The sequence below is a fragment of the Myotis daubentonii genome, chromosome 11 (assembly GCF_963259705.1).
Source record: "Myotis daubentonii chromosome 11, mMyoDau2.1, whole genome shotgun sequence".
NCBI lineage: Eukaryota > Metazoa > Chordata > Mammalia > Chiroptera > Vespertilionidae > Myotis > Myotis daubentonii.
Window position 1 is genome coordinate 25,129,081 of NC_081850.1, and position 17,800 is coordinate 25,146,880.

Sequence of the window (17,800 nt, forward strand, 5' to 3'; positions counted from 1 at the left end):
ACAGTTCCTCATGTTGTGGTGACCCCCAATTTCATTGTCACAAATTGAACATAATTAAAGCATAGTGATTAATCACAAAAACAATATGTAATTAAATATGTGTTTTCCGGCCCTGGCCGGTTTTGCTCAGTGGATAGAGCATTGGCCTGGGGACTGGAAGGTCCCAGGTTCGATTTCGGTCAAGAGCATGTACCTAAGTTGTGGGCACATACCCTAGTTGCGGGCACATACCCAGTGGGGAGTGTGCAGGAGGCAGCTGATCGATGTTTCTCTCTCATAGATGTTTCTAACTCTCTATCCCTCTCCCTTCCTCTCTGTACAAAATCAATAAAACATATTTATTTTTAAAAATATATGTGTCTTCCGATGGTCTTAGGCGACCCTGTGAAAGGGTCGTTCGACCCCCAAAGGGGTCGCGACCCACAGGTTGAGAACCGCTGTCATAGGAGGACCTCACCCTTGACTTGATCTATGCTGCATGCTCCATCATGTCCAATCTGACTTCTTAGTGTGTGAGTTTTGGAAGTAATTTTTCCAACTTTTCAACACCTCGAGTTTCTGACATTGTTTCATTTTTATTTGAAAACAAGCCAATTCTCTTTCTGATTTCATCCACTTTTTGCAGATTGCTACTAACATTCTGTTTTCCAACCCTTTCCCCCTAGAGCCAAACAGTCTTTTGAGTTTTATCGGGAGGCAGTGTTATCAAAGATTTTGCCACTGAACAACACAGATCTTTATCTTTCCAACCTCTAAACACCAGTCTCCTTGTCACTCACATCCTCTTTGCTTCCCCAAATCATGCAGTTTAGGGTTTTGTTATGGCAACATTCCACTTCTGATACAAATGTGTACATTTGTTAGGGAAATGTGGCCGCTATAAAGATAAGCCCTAAAATCTCAACAGCCTAATACAATAGAAGTTTATTTCTCATTCACTAAGATCGAGTGGGTCTGAGGCTCTGCTTCCCGCATTCATTCAGGGAGCCGGGCTGATGGAGGTTGTGCCATAGTCAACATGTAACTTCCAGGCTATTCCGAGCATTAGCAAATAGGTGGCGGAAGAGAGATTATGGAGGATATATGGGTTTAACTTGGAAGTGGTATATATTTCTTTTGACTGCAACATATTAGCCAGAACTTAGTAATAAGGTCATACCTAACTCAGAAGGAATACTGAAAATTACAGTCTAACTTTATGCCCAGGAGGAAGGGACAATGGGTGAAAAACTACATACAATCTTTCCCATAAACTAGAACCACAGCCAATGTCGTGGCCAACAATAGATGAGTGAGGGCCCATTGCCATTGCTGCTAAAGGCTGGACACTGGAGCTTGAACCACAGATGCCTCCAGCATCACAACAGGATGCTGTCATTACATCACTGACCCTGAAAAGACAGTGCTGCTGCTTACTCACACCATTCACAGCCTGAATGGGCTCTCCATGGTCCTAGCTCCCAAGTCAAACCCACAGCAAAAGTATCAGATTGGTTGAGCTTAAATCATGTAGCTACTCTCTTATTGCAAAGGAGACTGGGGAAATAAGTCTGCATTTTTAGTTCTTATAGTGCACAACAAACTCTGCCCTCATTATAACTTCTGAGAAATTCTCCAAATAAAGATGGGGAGTCAAACTAAATCAAGGAATTGACTTCACGATAGAAATTTCAGCAAAAATGGCAAGTTGGTAAAAGAGATATATGTATGGCTAAGTGTCCATTCAACCAGTAGCTATGATGCGCACACTGACCACCAGGGGGCAGACACTCAATGCAGGAGCTGCCATGAGGCACACTGGCCATTTATAAATAAATGGCACCACGGACCTGGCACTGACAAACCAACACTCGTCTTCCCCCAAGTGGGACACAAGCCTGGCACCACCCTGGAGCAACACCCCACCAAATCGCAGTCAACGCTGCCAAGACCCCATGGCGCAAAATGTAGCCCACAGCCCAGCCCAACCTGGAAATTGTCACTGGGGTACCAGGTAATGATGTCACATAGCAACACCCGGCTTCCTCTCCCTAGCGGCTAGCCTCCTTGGAGTTTCTTCAGCCCAGGAACACAACTTGCTTTATTGCCAGGTGCAAACATTTTGCACTTTAACCAAATGTTTTAACCAAACGTGAAGCCTTTTCACATGGCACATCTCATTGGATCCTCACAGAAGTCCTGGAGAAGGTAGATAGGAAACTCGGTAGAATCCTGTTTTCTTTTCATTAGCCGGAAAATGGAGATTTAGAAAGTTGACTGAACTGAAAAGAAGTAAGAAATGGTGGAACTTGAAAATGACTTCAGGCTTTCTCACTGTGTAGAATATAGTCAAACACTACTACAGTTAAATATTTTACCCTTTGTTCTCCCTGCATGATCTACAATAATAATCTGCTTCATGTTGATATTTACTGCTGTGTTGCTGAGAATTACCTGAAAGAGAAGTTGGGGTGCTTCACTGCTCTGGAAAAAGTTTAGCTAAATCAGAAAGCAGGTCTAATTAAGCAAGTTTATTCTATGTATATATAAAAGGCTAAGTTGACTTGCACATGTGTGATATATATAAAGCTCTCACTGGCGCCAATCGCACATGTGTGTTTTGATCTGTCATTGTTGATCATGAATTTGGTTGACACTTCTGTTATAGAGAAAGGGCGAATGGCAATATTAAAATATTTCTTCTAATTAATTTCCTTTCAGTGTGCACGAATCTGTGCACCAGGACACCAGTAATAGTAATAAAGCTTTAATATTAGATAATTGACCACAGCACAGAATTGTATCCTGTATGATCTAGCTTAGGAGCACTCATCTAGTTCCATGGTGGAGTTACATGATAGAAGGGACAGTGAAAACCAGAGGTGAGAGGAAAGAGCAATAAATATGCCTGGTTATTTTTTAAAAAATATATTTCATTGATTTTTTACAGAGAGGAAGGGAGAGGGATAGAGAGTTAGAAACATCGATGAGTGAGAAACATCTATCAGCTGCCTCCTGCACACTCCCCACTGGGGATGTGCCTGCAACCAAGGTACATGCCCTTGACCAGAATCGAACCTGGGACCCTTCAGTCGCAGACCGACGCTCTATCCACTGAGCCAAACCGGTCAGGGCATGCCTGGTTATTTTTAAGATTTTCTAAATTACACCCTTCATAAAGAGCCCACTAAAATTTCAACTAAAAAATTATATATATTTTTTAATCCAAGAAGGTTCATGTCTTTGGTCCATGTATTTGAAATGTTCTCCTTGAGATGTTTTGTTTTGTTGTGTGTTTTTTTCTCCTTGGTTGGCTGGTGGCTTTGAGTATGTCTCAGGGGAATCTGTGTTTGTCCAATTTGAACATAGAACTCTGCTCTGGGAATGCGAATTATGACCTGTCTTTGGCAGAGAGAGATTTGCATTTATAGACATTTTAGGTGGCATAAACCGCATGACACTATTTTAAAAGACGGGTGGCCAATATGGGGCAAGTGCATTTAATCCTTTCTCACCAGATTCTCCTTTCATTCTGTATTACTTTAGTACAAAAAACTATGGCATGCCTTGCTCTGTCTCACTCTTTTGTCCTGATGTAGACGAGGTTAAAAAGTTTTGTGCTGAATGAGATCTTTAGAGAGAAAGAAAGATGAGAAAAGGGAAGAGAAAATCCAATATCATTTACACTTAAAATAAAGATCCTAAAAATTACAAAATAAGAATGCCGGACTCCGCACAAACAGGAAAAATTTCTGGGAAAGGAGTACCCCACATCTTCTATTCCATCTTTAAAACAGGGACATGGGAGCATTGCCACCTGGCGTGAGTGACTTGCATTGCCTGCTGAGGCCGTGTGCAAAAATCTATCATCTCTTAAAGAGACATGACTGTATTTTGAACAGGGATCACTGTGGCCTAGCAAGCCATACCCTCTCTGAATCATTTCATTGCCATGGGCGCTTAGATTTCAGGAGTGCAGAGCTGAGAGAAGTCTTCATTCCATCAACTATAACTTTGGAAAGAGGCAGAGATAAATATGCAAGAGCAAGACAAAAAAATGTTTTGCTCAAGCAATGCAGAAGTGGGGAGTCTAGATGTATTGGCCAGAATGGTCTTAAACCGGAGTGAGAAATTAGCCAAGCTGTTCTTTTCCAGGTTCTGTATTTCAAATACTTTCTGCTATTGGCAAATGACCTTTGAGTACAAACTGAAGGTTCTTTTTACAAGTTGACTACTTTTTGTTGCAAGATAAGACAAGGGAAGAGAAAAAGTGTTTTTTAAAAGAATCAAAAATTATTATTTTTTATTTCTGAGCACATTGGAGTTAATGGTTTTGGCATCTAGTATTTTATTTCGAGGCTAATATGCCACGCCATCTGCCAAGTGACGGTGTCTTTATTAGGTTACCATGGTATATAAAAAGCAAAATGCTTTGCAGAGTTTGTGAGCAAGATGATTTTTATTCCCCCCTTAAAATTTTCTGAAAATGTAAACTAACATATTTTCAACAAAACTGTTGAAATTAGAATTATAAATATTGAGGTGGTACTACCTAATCATTTGATCTTTAAAGGGGCATATATAAATTTAAAAATCTACAACAGTGTGAACCACTGGAATAAATACTCAGAATTATCTCCTCAAAATTTTTTTCTTGTGGAAAGGCCTTTATTCCAACTGCATTTAAGAAAAGTAAAACTAGTTTGTTCTTTAACCTAAGTTGGGAACAAAGGACAGACGCTGAAAGAAGGTGAAAAAAGAAAACGGGTTTGCCCGCTTTTTGACATAAGCTAATAATTTTCACCTTAAAGCCATGGTTTGTATGCGCTCTTCTGTCTCCACCTCCCAAAGGCACTTGGAGGTGACAGTTTGATTCAGCTTTGTCCTAGGCTGGATAGTTTTTTTGCCAGGGTTTTTATTTATTTGTTTGTTTGTCTATTTTATTTTTGTTTTTATAAGAGATTGTTGATTTAGAAAGTTACAGAGGGAGTAGAAGGAGCCCTCTGGGCTGTGTAGGCTCAGGAAACAAGTTCAGAGGCAGAAGGAGGGCCCCTGGAGCTTAGGACAGAGGAAGGCCAAGGTAACGTAAGCCCTGAGGGGGAGAAAAGGGCGAAGGAAATGGAGGGCAGGCATGCTCCTGAGGGAGTGAGGGCATGCTAGTCCTTCATCTTGAGGGTTTTAAAGGCTGGGAGTTTAGGGAGGTTTTGGGAGAGGGTCTCAATAGAATGCTCATCCGCTTTATGCTGATGTGCCAAAATGAGATTTATTCTTCTGGCTTCATCCGCCCTTGGGTGTGTTTTGCACATTGACGCTAATTGAATTTTTGTTATCTGTCTCCCTAAGTAGGGTGATTTAAGCTATTTACCCTCTGGTTGGGGAGATGTATAAACCATTTACTCCTTTTAAAATTTTTTTTATCTTTATTGTTGAAAGTATTACATATGTCCCCCTTTACCCCCAATTGGCTCCTTCTGGTCCCCTCCCCCCCCCCCAGCTCCACCTCCTCCTCCTCAGGCCTTTACCACACTATTGTCTGTGTCCATGGGTTATTCACATATGCATAAAACCTCTTTGGTTAAACCATTTACTCTTAAGTGTCCTTGGTTAAGAAAGATAGGCTTTTGATTTACTTAGATGGTTGTAAACTGCTTGGCCATTTAACTGTCTCAGTTTCCCTATTCCACTTGTCCTGGCTCAGGAGCCAGTCTCATTTTCCCCTCAGAGATTTCCATCCCTGAAATCTTTTAGGGCCGATTAGGGAGGGCTCTCTGTCTTCAGTAGCTGCTTCCTGCTGACAGGGCTGTGGTCCCTGCCCATGTAGGTATGGAAGTCTCTCCCCCCTGATGTAGGGGAGACAAGGGAATGGGGTCTGAGGCTGGAACAGAGAGGCTGTTAGCTGATTCTTCCAAAGTGAGATAGGCTGGAGTCCCCACAGCATCATCGCCTTGATGAGAAGTTGTATCATTCCAGAAGCAAAGTTGGTAGATTGCTCCATATTGCATTGACTGGATTCTGTAATCTGCAAATAAGTCCGTTCAGTTAAATTGTTGAGTCTCATTTCAGGAGGCTCCCAAAGTGAGACCTATGTTGTGTAAATAAGTAATTGGGTATTTTCCTCCTATGAAAACAGGAGGAAAAAGACAAAGGTTAATGATGACAGCAAGTTATTAACCAGTTCCTGAATCTTTAAGCCTGTCGTCTGCCAGTATTTTTAAAGGCAAAGCATGATCAATATGCCTCTTAAATGCTCTGAGTCAAAGTTTCAAGCTTTCTCTTCCTTCTGTCTCTGGGGAAGATGTTCCAGGCTTCATTCCTGCCATATTCTTAAAACATTTTTTAAGTGAGTTGTTTATGTCCAGAGACACATACGCACAGATGCAAAAGGCACACACATATTGACAATGGTCACCTGTACTTCTGACATGCTTTGGAATTCATATACGCCAAGGGTAAGTGGGGAACTACCTCTGGCCCGCCAACATCACTTCAATGTTTGAGAAGAAGCAAGTAAAGGGTTGTTCTGGAGAAAACTTTCTATAACCCACGGCCTAAATTTACTATTACAAACTCTCGGACTGCGCCTCCCACAGCAGATAAGATTACAACGATAGTGAAATGGGTGGGAGATTCAAGAGTACTCAGCATCACTGCTTATGTCCACTTAGAACTAGTGTTTCTAGTTAAACACTAGACTACAGAGCTCTGTTCCAATCCACCCAACATAAAGAAATTGTATTCTTAAAAGCAACACGGGGGAATAGAGAAAATTCCACTTTCAAAGGAAGTCAGTCAATATTTATTGAGTGGCTGTTCTGTAGTTGGGACTACAAGATGCCGAGAATATTACTTGAGTAAGATTGACCCTGTCCCAGCCTTCTCGGAGCTTCCAAGCTAAGGGCAACTTGCCTTTCCCAATGACAACACTGTGCTTAGAAAACTAAGACTTCGGAGCTTAGAAGCAAGGCCTCACGGGAACAGCTCTCACAGACCTGACATCTGTACAGTGGGATAGATTCCAGTTGAGAAAAGAAATGGCAGGAGTGAGCTGGGGAATGACAAAGGTTATATTGGAGACATTGACTTGCTGAGGGTTCAAGAGACGGATACCCTAACAGTGGTTCTCAACCTTCCTAATGCCGCGACCCTTTAATACAGTTCCTCATGTTGTGGTGACCCCCAACCATAAAATTACTTTCATTGCTACTTCATAACTGTAATTTTGCTACTATTATGAATCCAAATGTAAATATCTGATATGCAGGATGTATTTTCATTGTTACAAATTGAACATAATTAAAGCATAGTGATTAATCACAAAGACAATATGTAATTATATATGTGTTTTCCGATGGTCTTAGGCGACCCCTGTGAAAGGGTCGTTCCACCCCCAAAGGGGTCGCGACCCACAGGTTGAGAACCGCTGCCCTAGCATGTTACTGCTGATAGCTAATGAGATGAGGTGGTGAGGGCATGGATACATTTAGCCTTTTAAGGTAAGGAATTCTCCAGTGAGTTTTTTGATAAAGACTTGACATTTTCTGTGAAATCTGCCGCACATTTCGTTGACACCTACTTCTTGGAACTTGTGTAATTCTAACCAGAAATCTCCCTATATAATATTCTGTCCCCTCGTGGGGTGATTATAAAAACATTCCTGGTGACGAAGGTGACATATCAAAGAGGGGACAAACCGGAGGCTACCCTTGGCTGGAGGAGGGGCCCCTGATGAGCCGCTTTGCGGGCAGCCCACCCCACCAAGCAAGGCCTTTGCCAAGCCATTGCCTCCTCCCTAAGCCGGTGATGCAAAATCACCCCACCAGAGTGTTTTGTTCTCCAAGACTCGGGCTTCAATAGGTACATCCCATTCACGAGGCCAGCAGATGTCAGTCCTGATCCACTGTTTCTCAGCATGAACGGAGGAGGAAGAGTAGATCCGATTTCCCAATCACTGCCTTCTCATGGCTGGCTTTTCTCCCGAGATGGAGGCCCCCTGCTTGGTTTGCCTTGTTAACATTTGCATTATTCAATAGTTATTATGTGATAAGCATGTTGTTTGCTTTAGGTTTTGGTTGGCTTGTTTTCTAGTGCTTTTATTCTTAGCTGGAGGCTTCCCTCGAGTTACAGCCGTGGTCTGTGTCTTACGCAGGGTGGGTAGGATGTAGAGGTTTACGGAGTCTTACCTGATGCCTCAACAATCCAAAGTTGGGCCAGAAAACAAAAATATAACAAAAAAATTTTTTTTTCCAAGGAGAAATAAAATATGTAGTTTTTATTCTATGAAACCATCCTCTTGGTGTCAGCCTTGGGTTTATCTCTTAAAATGAAAAAGCTTAGCACTACGGCAAACATCCCTAAGTGCACATATTTTTAAGCTTTCTGATTAAGAAATAATAGTGTCCCTGCCTGTCTATCAAGCAAGGATCTTGTCCTTGAGTGAAAAATATTTATGTCTAAAGACTATCATAAGTGAAAAATGGAATGATTGTAGGTAAACAGAATATAAAGCTAGCGTTAATAATGCGTTCTGCTATTGGTACTGCAGTGTTTATTATAAAAGCATATTTTAAAGTTGCTATTGACGTTCTAAACTCTAGGACTTGCTAATGAAGGGGGAAAAAATGTGTGTTTTTGCCTTTGATCTAGTGCTTGCTTGCTAGAGCTGATTAGCTGTTACACGCACCAAGGTAAGATTGTCATATAAGATGATTTCGACATGCAAGGAAAGCATCTGAACTGGGAGCTGGCTGGGCACGGAGTACATTTGGGCAATACTCTGTTGCTTAAATTAAATATTAAATGTTTGTTTACTAAGTTGCTTCACAACAACTTCCTTGATTTACTAAGCATAACAATGAAACCTGGAATATGGATGTCATTTTGAAACAGCTTCCACTGAGGAGTGTGGTGTTTTCTTTCTGCTCAAAGTAATGCCTATAATACCCGGAGACCTCACACTGGCTTTTCCACTTGAACATAACTTCTGAGTTTAAAGAATTTAAAATTCTACTTCAAGTAAACTTGGACAATCTTCTGGGGGCAGGAAGAGCAAAAGAATCGTGATTTATAATTACTACAGCGTTAAAAGTCTAAAACCAAAGACTAAGTATCTGCAATTTTGTATTTCAAGCTGATATTTGAATGATTTAAAATTCCTTTGGCTGGCTTTTTAATTAAGGGAGACTCAATGCTAATACAAAAACATGCACAAAAAATATTTCCTCATCCTCAATGTAGGATTCTTGTGTTATTGTCAACTGTAAACTGAAGAGCAAAGCAAAGGTAATTTTAAAAAATGTTTTGCCTTCGATTATAAAACCATGTCCCATTTTTCTGTCCAACTACCCAGACTAGCGATGTTCCATGGGAATATAGAATGCAAGTGCTAAATGTGAGCCTTAAACACAAGCTACACATGTCATTTTAAATGTTTTAATAACCACATTTTAAAAAGGAAAGAGAAACAGGTAAAATTAATTCCAGTAATATATTTCCAAAGTATTATTTCAACATGTAACCAGTATGAAAAATATTTAGCACGCACTCGAACATTTTTTTATCTGCGTCCTAAATCTTTGAAACCCTGCCTGTATTTTTACTGCCTGCATAGCTCAGTTCGCACTTGCCGCATTTCATGTGCTCAGTAGCCACATGTGGCAAGTGGCTACTCTATTGGATAGTGCACATCTATCTAAATTATCAAATTCCTACACCCAAACACACTGGCCGGATGGCTTTATAAAATATGACTGCTGAGCTGACACCCATCTGAAAGAGTTACGTGTCCAAGCTAGATGGTTAGTGGAGCTGAGGCCTTCGCCCAGGAACGCCTTGTTTCTGTCCTATTTTGCTGTTAACAGCTTGCTTTGCTCCGTAACGATACACCAGTCACCCTCACGTGGTGAGACCCTCTGTTTGATCATGCCCATGCGTTTAGGTGGCTGAAATTGTCACTCTGGAGCAGGTTGACTTGGAGCAAACATTCTAAAATTGCCCAACCGAGAGAGGCCGCATCTACAGGAACGGTGTCGGGGATCCATTCAGGACATGGGAGGAACCCCAGTGTCTGCTGACTTTGTGCGGCCCTGAAATGTAACCCCGGGATTCCTGAAAGAATGTCATCTCTATGGCTCGGGTTTTCGGGGAGAGTCTAAATTTCACATAGTTCAGCCGGTTTTTCTTCCCAGCGCCCCTATTCCTTAGGCCGTGTGTCTCGATTTGAGGTTCAGAGAGCACGGCCCCTCTGGCAGCGGTCCCTGGGGTGGTGGGGCTGGTTTTCCAGGCTCCCAGGGCTGGCATGGGGTTACTGGGAAATGGTGAGGGAAAGAATCGAAGAGGCCTGGGGATAAATTGTAGGTAGTGCAGAGAGAAGAACCAGCACGGGTGTTCTGAGGCTGATGCCCTTCCCACAGGCCCTAAATTGCTACGAGGTTAGTCAAGGGGAAATTAAGCTGAAAAATAGGAAAGAATCTGCAAAATGCAGATATATATACCTTTATATTTTCGATCCCTCTACTGTTATACCCCACCCCAAAGCCCTTTTCAAAAATAAATAAGGGGCCATTGATCTTGGCCATTCCCCATAATATAACCCAGAACGATACGGGAAATATTTGTATTATGTCACCATATTGAATGGAACCTGGGATGTAGTGGGCACTACCTAAGTGGAGGATATTACTAGGAATATTTGTTGGTGATGAACCATCCAGGTAACACGAGAAAACCAGAGAATGACAAAAGGCACCCTCTCTTTAATATCAATTTCTGTTTTATCGTGTGTGCTCTGAAAGGCACTACATGCCCACTATACCCTCTTTGTATTATTCTCTGTGGAATCTTATTTTCTTCCTTTTTAACATACCTTAGTTAACAGAGGTGCATTTGTATAGCCACTGTGGCAGAGCACCTCAGTAGGATAAAGGTTTTGCATGATATTGCTGGCTCTCTTCTTATTTCCCTATTAAGTTGGAAAGGAATATTGGTGCCAAGGTATAATCATGACTTCTCAAATAGAAATTTAGTGGTTTTCTTAAATTGGTTCTGAGTTCCTTCTTAGTCTTGGATCAGATAAAGACTTGGGAAGAATTTCTCAAATCTTGAAAAAAAATAGGATTTTTATTCTCTACCCATTTTTAATTTATAAAAAGTATCACATTATATATATATATATATATATATATATATATATATATATATATATATATATATATTTCACATTAGATATTTTAAAAATCTCTTGGGAATGAGAAATATGGATTGTTTTCTCCAAAATTAACACATAATCTTTACCACCCAAATGTCCACGCCATTACCAAACCTTTGCATGAAGCAGTTCAACAGGGATTTATCGAATAGCAAGAATGCACAGTTGTCTTTGCATATTTACCTAAGTCACTGTTGTTTGCGCTGTTCTTTTTTTGTTTGTTTGTTTGTTTTTCTCAGGCAGTGTATGAGAAATAACTGTATGCAATCCTGCAGAAACAACCTACAGTTGAACACAGCAACAGCAATTTTATTAAAGTGCAGTTTTAGTAGGCAGTGGGGATTTTTTTGTGTGGTTTTGCATTTCCACTGTTGCCTGTCTAAAGTCCATGGGCCTTTTATTTAAAGAGGAAGAGGAAGAGAGAGACAGAGAGAGACTGGACACACCTAGTGTAATAGCAGAAAGAAATGATGTCCACCCATCTTCCCAGAGACAAGAGGAAGAGCTTCAATAGGGTCTCCGATTCTACCTCGTTTTAGAAACCAAGTTATGTTTACTTCATGTTAACGTTGTGGCATGCAGGCTAGACAATGGCTTTCCCAAACCCCTCTGCATCCCCACACTCTTAGGGGCACTGCTCTTCCTTTTTGATGCCGTTAACAACGCAGGGGCCCCCGGACCCTCACATTGCTACGGAGGAGGACACTTGGTCACTGTTCAGGCTCCCAGGACAGCGACTCCCTGTGTCACTGTTAACTTTTCATGAACACCCTTCTTTCCTTTGAAAAGTTTCAGCGGAATGAAATGGATGTGCAATTTCTGCTTTCGTCTCCACTCTATGTGGGAGAAGAGACAGTAATTCTGGTTGCTGGAGTAGGCTGTGACGTGCCTAATTTGGGGTGTTTAGAAGCTAATAATGTAATTTTGCCCACAGTTACACACAAATGTAAAACAATATTTTTTTTCTAACTCCAGGCCCTAACGTGTCTTATAACTGATAATATACCAAAAAGTAGAGAGACCGCCAGCCTGATTTGGGCCCCACTGTTCATTGCAGGGGATTGCTGACTCCATGGAGAACTCCCATAGAAGGCGTGCCAACAGCTCCCGGGACAATGAGCGCACAGAGGCACCACAGTGCTATTTGGGAGCATTATTCTTTCTTGGTTTCCACAATAGCTGGGATCTGATAATTTAGCATTAAGCCTCTTTTCAACTATATGGAACTGTAATAAGGTGATTTCGCCAATGTGCCTTTCCATTGTCCTGCCGATCCTGTGATCTATTATGCGGTAATGTGTAAAAAATAAAAAAGAAAGAAAGAAAAATGAGGCGACACCCATAAACCAAACTAATTATCAAAACCATGAAAAGCCGCTTTGAGAGAGCTGTTATTTATTGGCATTTTCTTATGAATCAATATAGATATAGGAATCGACTGCAGACGCCTCTGGGTGCAGGCACATAATGAAAGCCCAATTAATATCCAAAAGCACAGCGCGCTGCCGGCGATGGGGAGCTACCAGGACAATCACCGCTTCCGCAGCCAACACTGACAGCTGCAGTGCCCGATAGAACACAGCTTCAAAGGCCGGTGCCCACCCCGCCCCCACCCAGCCTCCACCGAACACTCCCTTCAAATCTCCCCTCACTGAGGCAGGGCCTGCAGGAACAGATGGGATACCAGAAGCAACCCATGGCTATCTGTGATGTCACCAAATGAGGCATTTGGGGATGCTGTTTGGGTGGCAAAAAATGTCAAAAGAATATGCAAGGGGGGTGGGGAGGGGCGAGGGAGACTTTTGTAGGTGAAATTAGCGTGGCAAGGCAACCCTGCAGGTTGGAGAATGGGCTGTGGGGTGGTGGACGGGGTCACGCTGGGTCCAGATCGGGCCGGCTTACATTTCAGGTTTATTTTGGTGTGGATTAAGGGAGCTTTACGTTGGTTGGGCTCACAAGAAGAGCATGTGGCTCCATGTCCTGCAGGCCTATTTGCTTTGGATTCATCCGGGACGCTGTGCCCGTGCCAGCCTGTCAGAGACGGTGTCCGGGGGCTCATTACCCCCCTTTCGCCCTTTCTCCATCACTACTACCTTTCTCACACAGGATCCAAGCTTTCTTCCTTAAGATGTGGCATCTCTTGACTTGTATTAGTTTTTATTTTTAGACTAAAAAAACAAAACACACACACAAACAAAACAACACAAAAAACAAAACAAACCCCAAAAAACTGGATTCTAAAATCAGACCACCCAACATTGCTATCTGGGAATCCTTTTCTGAATGGCACCTCAGTAGAAGGATGCCTGAAACTGGCTACCAGGCTCTTACCCCAGCATGCACTGCTACCTGAGCACCTAGGGGTCTGAGGAATGCCAGTCTCATAAAAGCAGAAAAGTAAAGCTTGATTAAGTAGATCATAGAAGAGAAAGAGCAGCTCCACATAAAATGTTCAATTCTTGCAAAGGCTGAGTGGGGGCAGAGGAGTTGCAATGCAAACATATTTGCCTTTGTTTTTAATAAATATGGCAATTTATTTGTATTCTTACAGCTTGTTAGAGTGTACAAAGATCTCCCATTTGATCTTTCCAGTAAGCCCAAGGTACTTGGCGGCAATAATGGCAAATAGACTATTGTACCGAGGAGGAAGTTAGGACTCAGGGTGATGCAATGACTTGCCCATGGTCAAAGTTGGGAAATAATCAGAGGCAAGATTTTATTCCCAGCCTTCCATATCCTCAGCAAGACATTTGAAGAAATTCATAGAACAATCAGTAATTTTTTTTGGGGGGGGGGTGTTGCTCAACTGTCATTTCTCTATGAATATGTCCCTCCAAGTAGTGTCCACATTGCTCTTACGATGACATTTCTGTTGTGTTTTGCTTGCTTTCTGCCACCCCCCCCCCCCCAGCACACACACTGCATTGGGAGATCTTTGAGGAAAGGGGCTCTCCTATTCACCCCTAAATCCCCACCACCCAGCATAACACGTTCAACCCCCAAACTCCCTTCCATGGCCTGGAAGAAATGGAACATGTTGGGTTTAATCCTTTCTGCATTTGCTAATTTGCCAAAAATACTATAGCTGGCAATAATAAGAAACAAAAAGAAAAGGTGGCTGATTCTGATAAGTGAAGAGGGGGCATTATAGTTATATTATGCCAAAAAAAATGATAGGAAAAAGAAGGTAGGCACTGGCAGCTTTTATTTTTATTTTATTTTATTAGGTTCTTGGGAATTGTCCCTGCAGACAACAAATTAAAGCCCTCCCTGGAGCCCCCTGCCTGCTGAGGGAGATGAATCCTCACATTTAAATGCTTCGGGTACTTTTCAGAGGGCATCCACATTATCATCTGGGGCACCGGCGGTCTCCACCTTGGTGCTAAGTGTGGAGAAGGTTACCGGGTGAAGCTGGAGTTGGCCTCCACCCGGAGGGAGCTGAGGAACTAGGGGGGAGTATGCAGAAGGCCGGCAGGTCCCTGCAGCACAGGGCTCTGTCTGACCCAGTGCCCAAGAGCAAATCTCTAAATCGAGTCCTTAGCGTCAGCTCCCGGGACTTCCAATTTGAGCTGGGAGCAGAGTCAAAGAAGTGTAATGGACAGAGTGGAAGGGATGGATGTGTAAGTAGGAGCCAGAGATGTTGTGGGGCGAACTGCACGTTTGAGGCCGTGTCCGTCCAGTGCCGTAACCCTATGGAGAGGCTCTAATGTACTGGAGGTGTATGCAGCACGTTTCTCATAAAATGACTAAAGTCGGATTTGTTGGATAAGGAGACAGGGTTGGAGGAAAGTTATTAGAAGGAGCTTTGCCCAGTTCTGTGCAGATGAAGTTTAATAACCCAGAAGCGTTGTCCAATCCATTACTCAAGAGTTCTATCCTGACGTGCGGAATAGTGCTGGAAAAATCAAAGGGATGAAATAGACTCACCCAGTGAAGATAAGAAGGATGGGAGTCCAAGACCATTGATCTTTAAAAATAGTGGGTGTTATCGAATCTTTCTGAATACTCCCAACATAATAAGAGCATTCAACGTCTGGAATAGCTTGGTAAGCAGTTCATGAGTTAACTCTGCTTAGTAATACTAGGTACTGGCACCATGCTAAATGCTTTCAATTTGTTATTTTATTTAACCTTCACCATCACCCTATGAGGTAACTGTTTCTCTTCATAACCGTCTTACTTTAGACTAGTTTTAGACTTACAGAAAAGTTGCAAAGATGGTATAGAGCAGCAGTTCTCAACCTGTGGGTCGCCAACCTGTGGGTCGTGACGCCTTTGGGGGTGGAATTACCCTTTCACAGGGGTCGCCTAAGACCATCAGAAGACACATATATAATTACATATTGTTTTTTTGATTAATCACTATGCTTTAATCATGTTCAGTTTGTAACAATGGAAATACATCCTGCATATCAGATATTTACATGACGATTCATAACTGTAGCAAAATTACAGTTATGAAGTAGCAACGAAAATAATTTTATGGTTGGGGGCTCACCACAACATGAAGAACTGTATTAAAGGGTCGCGGCATTAGGAAGGTTGAGAACCACTGGTATAGAGGTTTCCTGCATACCCTCCACCCAGTTTTCCCTGTCAACATCTCACATTCGGAGAGTCCATTTTTCAGTTAACTAATATATTATTCACGACAGTCCACACTTCATTCAGATTTTCTTACTTTTCACCTAACGTCCTTTGTGCTGTCCCACGATTCCAGGTTACTTTTAGTCATCATGCAACTTCTGGCTTCTCTTGGTTGTGACATTTTCTCAGACCTCCCTTGTTTTGGGTGACCTTAACAGTTGTGAGGCGTGCTAGTCAGATGCCCTGCCGAATGTCTCTCCATTGAGATCTTTCTTATGATTTCTTATGATTGGGTAATGGGTCCTTAGGAGGAGGCCCACAAAGGTCAAGTGCCATTCTTATCCCATCCTATCAAGAGTGCCTGCTGTCAACATGGTTTATCACTGATAATGTTAGGTTGCTGAGCACATGCCTGAAGTGGGTCAAGATTCTCCACGGAAAAGTTACTCTGCCCTCCCCCTCCCATGCTGGGCTCGGGAAGAAAATCACTGGGCACGGGAGTGGGGAGTCACGCTCTACCTCTCTGAGTGGGCAGTACCCACATAAATTATTTGGAATGTTTCTGTAGGGGTGATTTGCATTTTCTCCTCATTTATTTACTCAGTCATTTATTTACATCAGTATGGACTCAAGGATATTTATTTTATACTTTTGGTTATAATCCAGGACCGCATTATTTATTTTGTTGATTAAATTGTCTCAGCTTTGGCCATTGGGAGCTCTTTTAGTTGGCTCTTATGTCCCTTTGACATACCCCTTTTGTTTTATTTTTTGGAGCATTTCCTTACTTGCATGCACTGCAAGATATTCCAGGCTCATCTTGTATATGCTTTGTGCCAACCTTGAAATTAGCCATTTCTCTGAGGAGTCCTCTTGTCTCCTGTTGGAGAATGGTATTACCAACCAGGATCTGGGCCTTGGGTATGGAAGTAACTCTTTATGCTTCTGTATTTTTTCCATGAGGAAACTGAAGTTGAGAGAGATTAAGTAACCTGCCCAGAGTGATGCCTTAGAAAATTGTAGGATGCAGATTAAAACTCAGGTCTGTCTGATCTTGTAACTGTGGCATGATTTCTTGCTTCCCGCCCCGCCCCACCCCCTGCCTCTCTTGGGGTATCAGTCTGCCTTCCAACGAACCTTAAGTAGTGTTGGAAGTTTTCCTGGTCTGTTGACATAATATTGTATTTCGGCATTCCCTTTCTTGCTGTCCCTGAGATCAGATTTTGGTAGGATTTATTCAAGACAATCACACTTTTAGTTCGTGGTTCTAATCTAAAATAAGTATCCCCAGAGGTGTGCTGAGTGTCTGAAAGTGATTTTTCCACATTTGGGGAAATCTAATGGAAATCATACACTTACCCATGACACAACTGCCCAACTAGGGAGAATGTCACATTTCTTTGATTCTATATCAACTCAGCGAGGCTGGCTACATTCATTATTTCAAACCATTTGAAGCTCTGATTGGTCGATGATGACTTCATAGGAATTTCTGAAGTTGGAGAGGATAATAAAGAGTCTTCAGGGGTAGAGACGTTGGAAAAGGCCACATCATTACCGTTCTACTTGTGATCCAACTCTGATTGAAGTGGAGCCATTATGAGAGCTGTCTGTGTGTAAGCGGCAGGGAAAGAGTAACTTTTTTGGATAGAAAGTAGACATCTATGTATTTGGTTTATGTTTTACCAATTTGCTGTAATGTTTTAACGTTCAAAATTCTGGTCCAAGTTACTTTAATTTCAGCTTCATTTTAGATGCCTGCTTTAAAAATTTGAAATTATACACATTGGAATGATTTTTTTTCCTTAGTATTCTATTTTCTGAAAGAAAAACCTGTATCTTAGTGTAGATAGACATATGGATCTACTTAATATATTCAAAAGCAATGCATCTGAATGACTCAGAACCTAAGTGTGTGGCACTCGGCTGAATTGCCTGTTGGGATGGACTCAGAAAGGTGAGAGGAGAAAGGAGGGGGCGGGATTGAACAATTTAAATGAGAGGAGTAACATGTGGTCCTAGAGAAGAAAA